At 48.4% G+C, this 14,816-nt stretch overlaps 1 protein-coding gene and 1 non-coding gene across 6 annotated transcripts in view; both read left to right on the plus strand.

Annotated features, from left to right (window-relative positions):
- Window positions 1-14,816, plus strand: part of FOXN3 (forkhead box N3) — a 439,226-nt gene that overhangs the window by 99,113 nt on the left and 325,297 nt on the right. The window lies entirely within an intron of this gene.
- On the plus strand, window positions 12,266-12,337 carry TRNAC-GCA. The gene has a single exon. It is a non-coding gene; the product is annotated as a tRNA-Cys (tRNA).

The raw sequence follows: 14,816 nt of genomic DNA on the forward strand, positions 1-14,816 counted from the left end.
CCACTCCATAGCTGTGTCTCACCTTACCGACTTGGAGTTCCGGATGAGCCCCGTGCTTGCTGGGATCGGGTATTTTCAGATCTTTGCTCTTGTCCTGTGAGATGGGCTCCTGGGCTCACTTGACCGACTGCTTACTCAGCTGCTGTCCCCGGTGCAAGAAGCAGATGGGTTCAGGGACAGTGTTTTATTAGCTGTGTAATTTTAGGCAACTGACAGAGTATAGCAAGTGAGCAAATGCCACGTGCTTCCCTGGCGGCTCAGACGGTAAGGAATCCGCCTGTAATGTAGGAGACCCGAGTTCGATCCCTGGGTCGGGAAGATCCCCTGGAGGAGGGAATGGCAACCCACTCCAGTGTTCTTGCCTGGAGAATTCCGCGGACAGAGGAGCCTGGTGGGCTACAATCCATGGGGTCACAAAAAGTTGGACGTGACGGAGCGACCAACACGCACACACAGACACCGCGTTCACAGCCAGCACCAAGACTCCCCTGGGCACGCCACACCTCCAACCAAGTTCAGACTGCAGAGAAAAGATGCGACCGTCACAACTTCCCCAGGCAGAGACCATGCCGGGGACCGAGTCGTAGACCGGACGTCTCTTCAGCCTTGGTCGTACCCTCCTCTATGTGGTTTCTTTGCCTGGGACGGAGATCATTCTAGACCTCTAGGATGCATGGAGGCCTGTCGGGGAACAGAGTGCTTCATGACAAGGTCATGTCTGGTTTGGAAGCTGCTGGGGTACGTGTGGGTTAGGCCTAGGGGCCCTGGAAGGATTGGGGAGTTGGGAAGTGGTGAGAACTGTCTTGAGGGCCGTGGTTGCTGTGACAGGGAGGTCAGCCTGGTCACATCCCGAGCTGTCATCTTGTCTGTTGCTGTGGCCGTGCTGGGCGGGTAGCTGGTGATGTCCTGAGCTGCCATCCTGTGTGTTTATTGCTGCACTTGGGCTTTCTCCAGTTGCAGCAAGTGGGGGCCCCTCTCTAGTTGCGGCGCCCGGGCTTCTTGCTGCGGTGGCCTCTCCCATTGCTGAGTGTGGGCTCCAGAGCTCAGCTGAGCTGCAGCGTGTGGGATCATCCTGGATTAGGGATCGAACCGCTGTCCCCTGCGTTGCAAGGCAGGTCCTTAACCACTGGACCATCAGGGCATCCCAAGGTGTCATCTTAAGAAGAGTTTATACCGAGAAGAGGGTCTTGCCAAACGACGTGAAGCCACTCCTTGGAGATTTCCCCCAGACGTGGGGCTCCGATGGGGATAGAGGTGGCAGGGGAAACAAGGGGGGACGCATCGGTCGGTTGATGACGGGCCCGGGTCGTCGTGGACGCTCTGACCCCCTCTCACACAGAGCTGTGGCCCTCTGCCCTGCTCTGGCTCTCTCTGGTGCCCTTGGGGAAAGCTCCAGTTTCCATCCCCTGGAGCACATTGCGGGGCAATCCATTGGGAATTATCGCCAGGGCAGATCCAGCAGGAATGCTATTGTTTTGTTCTCCCAGCGTATCGATAGGTTGGTAGGAAACTGCTCACTTCTGTCACACCCACTTTCCATTTCCAAATGTGTCAGCATCAGCGCAGACAGTGTTTGGACCACCCCGTGGCGTGTTAGGCCTCCTGCAAACATGTGAGTTGGATTCTTGACACATGGTTTTGGAAGTGGGCTCGCACAGCACCTTGGATTTCAGTCTTGCAGGGATTGGCATTCCCTGAATGCATGTGAGTGGATTAGTGATCACGTGATCCTTAGCTTGTATATTCCCTGGCTGAGTGACCCAGTTAGAGGCCTGGCCCAGGGACAGAATGAGCAAGGCGTGCTGGGCACTGTCAGGGAACCTCCCCGCTGGGGCTGGCGGCTCCTGCCATCCTGGTCATGGGCACACGAGAAGGGAGAGAGCCCCTGCTGCTGGCCTGGCCCTGGGTCATCTCCTTTCCAGCTACGTGGGTAAATAGAAAGAAGTAAAAACTCCAGTGGGCTCAGTATTCGAGCTTGTTTCATGGTGTGACATATGTCCTTTGGAAGGAGCCATTGTGCATGGTCTGATTTTTTTCATCCAATTGTTAACCAAACTTGAAACATTTATGGGTTAATAGGTCCAGGGAGGAATGAATCATTATTGCATCCGTGAGCAAGCCAGGCTTCGGAGAGGCTGAGACCCGGGGAGAGTCGCCGGCCCGTCACTCACCAGGCTGCAGCAGGCTCCGGCCCCGGGCTCCGTCTGTCCTCTTGTCGCTCACATGGTGAAGTGGCTCCATCTATAAAACGTGTGGTTGCTATGAATTGCTGTTGTTGGTAAGGAGAGTTGGAAACACTCTGGTTTCTAGATTACCTTTCAGATATTCAAATTCACGCACCAGTAGCATATGGCTAGGACTAATTTTTTCACTCAGATGTCTTCCAATGTGCTTCATTGAATTCCAGATCCACATCAGGTTTGAATTTTGAAAATGCCAACTGTATACTAACCGAATGTGAGAAATGAAGAAAACTTTCATAAATTAAAACAAAAATTGGTGATTTATTTTTCTGTGTTCAAATAAACGAGCTGTATGAATTTTTTTCCCCCATTTTGGTTTATTTGCATCTTTAAAAAAATTTTTTTTTTAGTTTTTATTTTTGTATTTGTATCTTGATAATATTGGAAGGAACAATGTTGCCTGTGTATCCTTCACTAATTTTCTACAAGAGACTTCCACTATAGCACGCATCAAAGGAGGAGGGGCCACGGTGGTCTTGCCCATCACCTCTGGAGGTCAGGCGCATGGACCTCACTTTGGGTGGAAGGAGAAGCCTTTGCTACCCTCAGATGGCTGTGTCCTCTTGGCCTGTCCAAAGTTTTGGTCCAGCAATTACCTGATTCTGATTCCTTCCCATTTCGAAGAGTTTCAATTGTAGGTGCCATTTATACTTTTGTTGTTTACCAGGTAGGAGATTCTCAAGCACTTTAATAAAGGAGGGATTTTATCGCAGGCTAGTCGCAGGGAAAATGAGTCCCATGTATGAGTTTTGCATAACGTTCCTCAGCATCGGGGGCACTGTCGCTGGGAAGAGCGTTGGCCTGTAAATCAGAAAACCGCCTAACGGAGAGAGCTCCGGGATGGGGCCCGGCGGGATTTGTAAGCTTTGCCTTGTCTGCTTGTGGAAACGACCCCCACCCCTGCCATCAAACCTATTAAAATACACCACAGTCCACATGCAGCAGAATTTATATGTTAGACATCTTCAAATCTCCGTTACTATTCATTGTCAGGTAGGATTTTATATCCTACTAAGAGAAAATGCTGCCTAATATAATGAGATGCAGTCATTTCAGAGTTCACATGTAGAAAAATGTGCTTTTTTAGAACTGATGAAATATAATTCAGTTATGAGTTGAGTTGAAGTCGGGTTGTTGAGATAACGCTAAATTTTGTTGTGGTGATTTGGTTGCTCAGTCGGGTCCAACTCTGTTTGACCCCGTAGACTGTAGCCCACCAGGCTCCTCTGTCCATGGGATTCTCCAGGCAAGAACACTGGAGTGTTTTGCCATTTCCTTCTCCAGGGGATCTTCCCCACCTGGGGATCGAACCTCAGTCTCCTGCATTGCAGGTGGATTCTTTACCAATTGAGCCACCAGGGAAGCTTTCTTAAATTTTGTAGATTTTATTATAATTTATTCCTAACACATAAAGCTAAAACACCCATGTATCTATTACCCATCTTTGGCAGGGCTCAGCATTTTGCCATTTTTGCTTCAAATATGTAAAAACAAGGCATGAAAGACATGGTTGTTGACCTCTATGTCCCTGCCCGGCGCTGGGCCCAGCTCTCCCTCATGCCCCATGTAGCCGCTGTCTTGAATTTGGTGCTTATCATTTCCGTGCATGTTCGTAAACTTTTACGAAATATGTTTGTATCCATTCATCTGTTTAGTGTCTTTAAAACCAGAAGCACTGGTGGGTACTTGTTCACCAGTACCCATTCCTGCTTTTTCGCTTTTAACAGCAGAACCCCAGAGCGTTAGCCGAACACCACTGCTTGACCGGGTTCGGGCTGATGAATGAACATGGAAAAGATGAACACATCCTCTGAACTTTGCCTTTAAGATGGAGGAGCAAACCTTTTGAGTTCTCTTTCCTTTTGGCTTCTGATTAATTAGCCCATGCAAATGTAGGAAACACACCACGAGAGAGCCGAGTGATGAGACTGAGAAATTCTGGGTCCCTGCCTTCAGGGTGTCAGCTGACACCCAATTACATCAGCTCTATACCCAGTTACATCCCACTCACTGCCTGTCCTGCCACCAGGCTGCCCACCGTCTCAGGCTGTTTGGGAATTAAAAACAAAAACATGTTTTTATTTAAGTATTATTTGATCGCTATTAAAACTGACCCCAAAATGTTCCAGTAGGAGTGGTTTCCATTCTGATTATGTACATTATTAATGACTGATTGTGTTAAAATTGTTCACTTAAGTAGGGATGATTAAGGTAAACCACTTGGATGTGATTCATCGCATCCCAGATTGAGAAAGGCACATAAGATTCATAGCTGCCCCGCTGGCTAGATGTCAGCGTCCGGTCCCGCCGTGGGCCTGAGCCCGTGGGGGGCACGTGAGCTGAGCTTGTCATGGTCCACGGAGGAGGTTCGTGCCCGCTGAGGACAGCTGACTGCTCTGCTCCCAGCTGGAGACATGTAAAGCAAAGGTCCCTATGATCGTTGGAGGAGGAGGACAAGTTTCCGTTCCCAGGAGAATTTTCTTCCCGAACCCTGTCTCAGCGTCCAAGTGGACATCTTTTTGCTTTAGTTATTTCATTTATTTTTCTGCACCGGGTCTTCACTACTGCGTGAGGCCTTGCTCTAGTTGCGGTGATCGGGGGTTGCTCTCTAATCGTGGCACGCCAGCTTCTCCTTTCGGGGGCCTCTCTTGTTGCAGAGCTGGGGCTCTAGGACGGGGACTTCAGTAGTTGCTGCAGACAGGTTTAGTTGCCCCCAGGCACGTGGGATCTTCCCAGACTGCGGGTCGAACCTGGGTCCCCTGTATTGGCCGGGAGATTCTTAACCACTGGACCACCAGGGAAGTCCCCCAAGTGAGCATTTCGAGAGTGAGACCTTCCTGGTCAATGTCGCTTCTCCAAGAGGTTGCCCCAGAACGCCCCACTTCCTGCGTGACAAACGGCAGAGCAGCTGCTCCAGGGAGAAGGAGACCCACACTCGCTGGCTGGCACTGTTGCAGCTCCAGCCAGGGTGCCAGGCCGGGTGGGATCTTGCTTTCTGCACGGTGACTCAGGAGCTCTGCCCAGAGGGGCGATGTCTGTATTAGAAGCCCAGCTGGTCCAGGGACCACCTCTAGTTCTTTCCTGCCCGACTTTGCAGCCCTGATGCTGTCTAATCACTCACTAGCTTGTTGTGCCTGATCTCCCGGGTCAGCTTGGCTTCTGGCCTGAAAGGCAGGCCTGGTTTTCGGTTTCCCTCTTACAGGGCGCTTGGAAGAGACTGCAGCAAGGCACCTGGCCCCTGCTCTTGAACGGGGCTGGTGCTGTCGGTTCCAGTCGGGCTGGATCTGTCTCGACCTTGGGCCTTCCTCCGCTCCTCCTTGTGTTAAGAGTCGGACTGTCACAGATGAACTTATCTGCCAGCCAGACTGGCAGACACAGAGAGCAGATTTGTGGGTGCCCACGGGGAGGGAGGGTGGGTGAGGGAAGGAGCGGGAGTTTGGGGTCAGCAGGTGCCAACTCTGGTATACAGAGAAGAGCAAGGTCCCACTGTGCGGGACAGGGACCTGTGTTCAGTGCCCTGCGATTAAATCATAATGGGAAGGAATATGGGCACCACTGAATCCTCGACAGAGGATGAGATGGTTGGATGGCATCATTGACTCCATGGGCATGAGTGTGAGCAAGCTCCAGGAGTAGGTGATGGACAGGGAGGCCTGGCGTGCTGCGGTCCATGGGGTTGCAGAGAGGCGGACGCGACTGAGCGACTGAACTGAACTGATAACTGAATCCCTTTGCTGTACAGCAGAAATTAATACATCAACTATACTTGAATAAAATATTTTTTTTTTAAAAAGGCAGCATCAAGAGAAAAAAGAACTGGGTTGTCAGATGAGTGATTCTCAGACTTCCGCAGTCTTTGTGTTGCTTTGATGCAGGAGATCGTGGGTGCCTCCTACCCCATCTGTGGTCTGTGCTGACTGCTTTAAAACGCACAACAGAGGTTCCTGGCCTGAGTGAGTAGACTGTGAGCTCTGCTGTAGCTGAGACCCACGAGCTGAGATGAGCTTAGGAGTGCCCGTAAATTACATTCATGGTGGGAACAAACAAAGCCAAGCAACACCAAATGCCTTCCCTCTGTGGAGGCTGGAATCTCAGCTGTGCAGAGTCCGATGCAAAGAGAAGAAAAAGGGACCCAGGCAGCAGGCTGCGTGTGCACTTCTGGTCTGGCTGAACCCAAGTGTCGTCGGGCAGGTTTTTGAATTCTAAAAAAAAAAAAAAGGAAAATTAGAAGTGAAAATTCCCTTAAAGCTCCAGGTCACCAGAAATTCAGTTCCAGGTAGACTGTTTTTTGCATTCATTGCTGCTCTCTCCAAAAAAGTATTTAAGTTAAAAATTAAAATGAAACGTAAACTAAAATTTAAAAGCTAGCTGGGTGTGCACTTGATGTTAAAAACTTTATAATGCCAAAGAGATGGCAAAAGAAAAAAGAAAAAAAGCAAAGGACATTGGCATGTAAAAGCAGACAAAAATGTTTTAAATTATAGGCAAATTGCTCATTAGGTGACTGGCTTTAGGCTAACTGATCTACAGTAAAGGGCATCCAAAGGTGGACATTTTTGTGCTCAGGGACAATTTCTTGGGCCTGTTTTCATTTTATTTCAGACAAAAGTCTAATGAACTCTCTTATTTGGTTTCCCAGCTCCTGGCATATTAGATGTGAATCAAAACAGGGGGGGGTACGGTCTGAGCCTGGCCACTGTGTGTTCAGAGGCCAGCTGGTCCCCCGACAGTCAGGGAGGGAAGCGGAGGCCAGAAGGAGCTCGCAGGAAATACAGGGGTGAGAGCCCTGAAGTGGCGGGGCGGGGGCTGTCCTTTCCGCAGCCCTGTCCTCCCCTCTCGCCTCGTGACTCTCTGGCTTCTGAGGGCACCTCTGTCTTATAAAGTGCACAATGCCAGCCAAGTCATGAAAACTATTTATAGCAGGCTATGCACTCTGCCCCATTCATTGTCCTCTCATGCAATCCACGTTAGAGACGTTTTCATTAAAAGGCAGCAAATCATTGACTCTCCAATGGCACGTCCATTGGAAGGCACCCGTTTCCCCTGCCCTCGAGGAGGTGCCTCCCCAGAAGGCTGCTTGTAAGGATGCCTTCTGCTGTTTGACAGGCTCCCCAGGCCAACCTAGAACGGATGCAGTGGCCTGGAAGAATTCACTCCCTGGAAGTGAGTTCACCTCCTGCACCGAAATGTAGCCTGACCAAAGCAGTTCGTTCTCGATACTCAGGGTGGTGTGGGTGGGAGGTCGTGAACAGCCCGGATCACCGTGGAATCAACTTCTGATGATCTGGAGGCCTCTGGTCCAGAATGGCTTCCTTCTTTGAGGAAGTGTATTAGGATTTTCTAGAGAAACAGAACCAACAGTATGTGTGTGTGTTATCTCTCTTTTTTTTTTTTTTTTTTGTGGACCACTTTTAAAGTCTTTACTGAATTTGTTATAACATTGCCTCTGTTTTATGTTTTGGTTTTTGTGGCTGCCAGGCATGTGGGATCTTAGCTTCCTGATGAGGGAGAGAACCCATAACTCCTACAGTGAAAGGTGAAGTCTTTTAACCACTGGCCTGCCTGGGAAGCCCCTATATGTATCTTTATCTTAAGGAATTAGTTCCTGCAGGAAATGGGTTGCCTGAGAACCAGGAAAGTTGGTCTAAGTTCCGGTGTAAGTGCAGGCGAGAAATAAAGTCCCAGTTTGAAAGCAGGCAGAAGGAGCGGATTCTCCCTCACGTGACGTTTGTTCTTTTCCAGCCTCCGGTGCCTGGGGTGGGTCCCCATGGGATGGCATGGGTCCCCCCACGTTGGGGAGGGTGGCCTGCTTCACTCGGTCCACTGAGGTGAGTCTCGTCCAGAAACGTCCTCAGACACACCCAGCATCATGTTTAGCCAAGTCTTGGGGTACCCTGTGGCCCAGTCAATTAACCATCATAGGCGGCTATTAAAAAAGGCTGAAAAATGAACCATCACAAAACGCTAAAAGAAGCTAAGACAGCAACCATCCCAGGAGGCTAGAACAGCTCACCAATGTATTGCTGCTTCCTGCTGCTCCCAAACCCCATCTCTTCCAAAGCCCAAGGAGCCCGTGACCATCTTTCCCCTCCAAAGCCCCCTCTGAGGAGTGGCCAGGACTGAGGGTGGGACGTTTGGGAAGGAAGGGGGTCAGGGATGTGGCGGGTGGAGAGGGTGTGCTTTGGGGGCCACTGCTGACCCATCATCCCCTTCCACCCGTGGAGACATACGGGTGGGTGAGGGCTGAGGACCATTGCCTGACCTTAAACACTGGCCATAATTGATCCTCACAGTAATTCCTCTGGGACTTAGTATCTGTCCTCTGATAAGTATTGTTGCTATAGTTAAGTCTATATTATCAAGTCTGTAGATTATTGTTGCTAAGGCATTCTAAGTCCTTTACAACCCCTGCGTTTGTGAGCGTATCTAGAGGCGTGTGGCTCTTGGAAAGAGCACAGAATCGGTTAACAGAGGCAGAGTCGTGCTCTGAATAATGTGTGACTTGGGGGACTCAGAGCTCTGCCACAGGAGATGAGCTTGCTGGTAATCGCCAAAGTAATTCGTAGTGGAATCTTGTCATAGTCAAGAGATGACCTATATGAGGGTGCTTTATGAAGGGTTCCTCTGGTGGCTCAGACAGGAAAGAATCCGCCTGCAAAGCGGGAGACCTGGGGTTGATCCCTGGGTCGGGAAGATCCCCTGGAGAAGGGAACGGCTACCCACGCTAATCTTGTCAAAGTCAAATGGGATGACCTGTGTGAACGTGCTTTATGGTGTTGAACAGATATGGAGAAGGGTGAAGAAAACATAAGGAACAATTGGTTTTATTGCTTTGACCCTGCTCCTTAAATCTGTAAGTACTGGTCGGGTCTTTGTAGAGATGTGAATGGACCTAGAGACTGTTACACAGAGTGAAGTGAATCAGAAAAACAAATACTGTGTATTAACGCTCATCTGTGGAATCTAGAAAATGGTATCAATGATCTTATTTGCAAAACAGAAATAGAGACACAGACGTAGAGAAGGAGCGTGTGGACCGCAAGGTGGGGGGGTGCGGGCTAAGATGAGCTGGGAGGTTGGGGTTGACCTGTGACCCACTGATGCTGCGTGTGAGACAGGTGGCTGATGAGGGCCTGCTTGTAGCTCAGGGAACCTGCTCAGCGCTCTCCGGTGACCTGGGCGGGAGGGAAGTCCAAAAAAGAGGAGACACGTGTGTCTATCTAGTTGGTTCACTTTGCCGTACAGTAGAAGCTAACACAACACCGTAAAGCAACTGTAATCCAGTAAGAATTAAAAAAAAATAACTAAAGAGTCTTCGTTACCTGCCCTGCTGATACTCAAAGACTAGGCTTTATGCGGGATCCTAACATCTTCTTGAGATTGCTTTAAAAAGTGACAGAGCTCTTTGACTAGTAGGCATATCTGTTTTCTGTTTTGCCTTGTCTTACGGATGAGTTGATCATTATTATTATAGCATGTAGCCAAGAATGATTCCATTTAGGAAAATAGTAGTGAAACTTTGCTGATCTTTTGTAGGATAATTTTGCCATAGCCTCTGCAAATACAGTGGTGGTTTCTTTAACGCATGCTGGTTCAGAGTCACGGATCTGTACTTTCAAAGCCTACGGTTGATTGTTTGGTGTGAAAACTATATTCTAGTGAAGCACATAAGCATGCAGATCTAAAATATGGCCACTTTCATCTAGATTGACTGTTATTAACTAGCCCAAGGGATAGGTTGCAATGAAGATGTTGTTACTTTTGTTAACTGTGATGAGTAGCCCTGATATTTACAGTGGCCCGCCGGTTTGAAGGATGGGAAGATGGCCCAGCAAGACAGTTTCTACACATTTTGGCTTTTAGGGGTAAGGAAAGAATTCGACTTTGTCTTCACCCATCCAAACATTTGATAAGGGCAGAGATTTGAACTCGATGCAAATACAAGGATGTTCAGTTTTCAGCGAAATCACATTTCTTTCTGAATGATGGCAGATTTCCATGTGGTTAGTCACTCACTCATTCTAATACCTTCTTCCCTGGGTTTAGGGACAAAGAGCAACTGGGGACAGATGAAACCCTTGTTGGGGTTTATGCTTTGCCCAATTAAAACAGTTGTATTTGCAGCCTGCTGAAGCAGCTCTAGTCAGAGCACCACTCTCAGCTTGGACTCACTTTGGGAAGTTTGCAGGATCTTCCCTTGCCTTTCATAGAATCTCTCTGGCACACTTTTGCCAGCATCCTCGCCGGGGTGTGTAGGTAACCGTTCTTAGGTGAGGTGGGATGGCTCACCTGTGTTCTGTGCTGTGCCACACCCGCTTAAAAGAAAGAAACAAAGTTCTCCGTTTCTCCCAGGAGAAGTTAGAGAAAGGATCCATGCATATTTGCACCACCTCAAACAGACTCCCAGCAGGCTGGGTTGGCACACAGCTCTCATTTCAGCCATCCATTTGTTCAGGTGTACCCTATGTATTTAGTACATCATTTGATAATGCTAAAAAAAAAATATTAAAGCAGTGTGAGACTAAAGGAGAAAGAAGATGAATGTTAGCATTCCCCTGGGGTTCATGGGTGAAGGAATTAACACAGCGTGCCACTCTACCCTAGCTGTGTTTGTTTCCATGGCAACAGCTACGTACATGTTTCAGACTATCCACAGTGACACAGTTGCAGAAATAGTAGCTTGCAGGTTTCTGATATCGCATCAGTGGACAGGCAGCACGCACTATATTAAGTAAGTGTAAAGGAATTTAAAATACAGCTCTGATTCAGATGTATATTAGCTCAGCTAAGCGATGTTTTGGGGATTTCGGCGTCCCCTTTCCTCACGACAGCAAAATCTGGGCAAAGTTGAAAGTTGCAAGATTCCAGTCAAACAATTGTCCTTGCTTGGGTGAGTGTCATCAAATGAAACCAATGTAAGTGAGTTCCAAAGGTAAGAAAATGGCCTTGGCAAATGACATATTTAAGAAGGATGTTGCCAGTGAAGCTGATTTTTTGGAGGAGGGGTAGTGATGGGTAAATAATGAAAGCTTTGGTTGAAAATAGCTGAGTGTTAAAGCAAATCATTGTGCACCGGGATCCGACTGCTGTTGAGTTTACAGCAACTAAGGTGTTTGAATCATTGCAAAAATTGCTTTTTTGTAAAAGTGATCAGGTGAGGAGCAGAGAGGTTGACTGTGTATGCAGTTAAAGAGAGAGTGGGGCTCCTTTGTCTTTCTGAAAGCTTATGTAAATATCTCCCTTCTTGCCAGAATGACCCTGGTTTGTCTTTGACATTCGCTGCTACTTTTTGGTACCGTTTTACGGTTCTGTGTGTTTCTATTATGTTGCCATGTTGTAGCTTGATAAGACTTGCGTGTTGGCTAGAGAGCAACCAAGTAAAGATGATAGACTTTGTAAGTGTGTGACTTTGCAATCAAATTGTACAGTAATTTAGGAGGAGAAGTGTTCAAATGGGTATTTATTTACAGGCTAGACCTCTGCTTTTGAATAGCAGCCTAGGTATTAGGTTAATGGATTTTGATGTGCACATTATGATTGTAGGAGCTTTCAAGTACGTGGTAGTTCAATTTATACTGAGTTTTTCATGTCAAAATATTTTTATTTATGCCCATTATTCAGTGTAAGCCTGCATTTACCTTACAGTTTTATGATTTATGTGTCAGGGAAGAGAATGTAAAATGGCATGGAAATTTAAGCTAATCTATTCATTTGAGGAGGATTTATTTTCTGACCATAGGTGGACTTTTACAGAAAGTGGCATAAGAAACACAACTCTTGGATCTGTGGGACTGTTTTATGTGGGCACAGGGAACTCCCTCCAGCATCTACTGCACGTTCTTCTCCACAGTGAATATCTAATTCAGTGTTAAGAGAATACCTATGGGGGTGACGGTGTTCTGGGGCTTCCTGCCCACCCGGGCACGTAGGGGGCTGGGGAGACTGTGGATGATAAATCAGGGGTGGAACCCTAGAGTATTTGACACCTACTGGGGAGACACGACTTGCCTTTCTTTGGGGCTTCCCCGGTGGCTCAGACGGTAAAGCGTCTGCCTGCAATGCGGGAGACCCAGGTTCAATCCCTGGGTGGGGAAGATCCCCTGGAGAAGGAAATGGCAGCCCACTCCAGTACTCTTGCCTGGAAAATTCCATGGATGGTGGAGCCTGGTAGGCTACAGTCCATGGGGTTGCAAAGAGTCGGACACGACTGAGCGACTTCCCTTTTCCTCTAAATAAGGTGATCTAGGGACGTCCTTCGCAGTCCGGTGACTAAGACCGCCTTCCATCGCAGGAGGGGCAGGTTTGATCCCGGCCGGGAAGCTAAGATTCAGTATGTGAAAGCGAAAGTGGCTCCGTGGTGTCCGACTCTTTTCGACCCCATGGACTGTAGTCCATGGAGTTCTCCAGGCCAGAAGACTGGAGTGGGTAGCCTTTCCCTTCTCCAGGGAATCTTCCCAACCCAGGGATCAAACTCAGGTCTCCCACATTGCAGGTGGATTCTTGACCAGCTGAGCCACAAGGGAAGCCCAAGAATACTGGAGTGGGTAGCCTAGGCCTTCTACAGGGGATCTCCCAGCCCGGGGATTGAACTGGTGTCTGCTACATTGCAGGGGGATTCTTTACCAACTGAGCTATCAGGGAAGCCCAAGATTCAATAAAGACTGTACAAATGGTCCACATTAAAAAAAATTAATAATAAGGTATTCCAAAATGAAACTACTGTTGAAACTTCCCTCTCAGTGATGCCCATCTATAGTGCCAGCCACCCAGAGACGCGGACTGAAGTCTGTATCTTCCAGGGCGATCTTTTTTTGATGGTGGCTCATATTAAAGGCTTCCCTGGTGGCTCAGTGGTAAAGAAACCGCCTGCAAATGCAGAGGACCTGGGTTCGGCCCCTGGGTTGGGAAGATCTCCTGGAGAAAGGAATGGCTACCCACTCCAGTCTTCTGACCTGGAGAATTCCATGGACAGAGGAGCCTGGCGGGCTGCAGTCCACGGGGTCGCGAGGAGTCTGACACGACTGGAGTCGGACACATACTGAAGGCCGCTCCTTTCTCAGAGGGGCGCCCTCTGGCTGTATTCACACAGAGCCCTAGCCCATCTTTGGGGCCGGGGGCAAGGCAGGCTTGCAAATCCCCTCCCCCAGACCCCGGGCTGCCTGGCGGGGCCCCAGGTACCCTGGTGGGCGGCTTGCCCCTGTGACAGCTGCAGGAAGCCACCTGCGCTTGGCGCCCCCCGAGGCAGAGGAATCAAATGCTGCTGGTGTGAGGGTTTACTGGATGTTCTGCTGTTACATTTGAGGAGCCCTGGAAGCCTTGGGGTCATTAACTGAAGCTCTGAAACTAGAAATCAAAAGTGCCAATGAACTACCTTGCTTTCTGTTTTTTTTTTTTTTTTTTTTTTTATGGGGATGTTTTAAAGTCTTTATTAAATTTGTTGCACTATTACTTCTGTTGTTTATGTTCTGGTTTTTTGGCCACAAGACATGCGTGATCTTAGCTCCCCAACTGGAATTGAACCTGAACCTCTTCATTTGGAAAGTGAAGCCTTAACCAGTGGACCGCCAGGGAAATCCCCCCAGTGAACGACTTTGGATGATAGTTCAACTTTTGTCTGTTTGAGGAGTGCAAGCCCTTCCAACAGTTGAGACATTTGTATAGTTCATTTTTTTTTTCATCATCCCCAAATATTTTCCAGTATAAAAAAAACAACTCCAAAAAACACCAGTCTAGGCTGTGTTTCCTTAACTCTTTCCTAAGAATAGAAAAACAGAGAAACCTAGACGGAGAGCCCTAGGCCGCACTAGTCATTCAAATGTAAAATCCTGGCAGTGCTGGTAGGAAACTCAATTGCTTCCATTTGAAGGGCCAGGAAATTGATTTGGAAAAAAGTAAATTTGAGGGATTCCCAAATAGTGGCAGCATGAAATGAATAACAGAAAAATGAAGGTACAGACTGCGCTTAGTATTACCAATCGTAAATGGTAATAGAATTGCCAGGATAAACTGCCTGGGGCAGAGCTCGCCTGGAGTCTCCACTGCCTCGCTGTGACTGACGCTCTCAGTGGTCACGGGCTGAGAGCCGGTCCCCCGGCTGCTGTCCAGCCTTAGTCCCTTCCAGCCTTCCCTGTCACTCCGTCTCTTTCTGGGGCACCCGGGGGCCTGTCCCAGGGTGATAAATACTGTATCTTGGCCCCGGGGGACGTCGCTAGGCCTCGGCTCTTGCTGCTGGCTCTGCCCAGATTCCTTTCCTCCCACACTCCCAGCTTGAATTCCAATTCCTCCAGAAAACCTTACAGATCTCCCCCTCTTGCGCGCATTGAGACCAGTTTTCCATCCTTTCCATCATGTGTCCATAACAGTTGGTCTTCAGATTGTAGCACTTCTTTCACTATATTAGGATGAGTTGTATCTTTTCTTGATTGTGATGTAAATGTGTCGAAGACACAGGATCTGGTTTAGGTACTTCCGTAGCTTTGGCCAGACCTAGAACAGTATTTCAAACTTGTATTTCACTGAATTCTTAAACACTCCCAAAGATACGCGTCACCAAACAATCAAGGCTCAAAGACG

This window comes from Cervus elaphus, chromosome 12 (genome assembly GCF_910594005.1).
Source record: "Cervus elaphus chromosome 12, mCerEla1.1, whole genome shotgun sequence".
Lineage (NCBI taxonomy): Eukaryota > Metazoa > Chordata > Mammalia > Artiodactyla > Cervidae > Cervus > Cervus elaphus.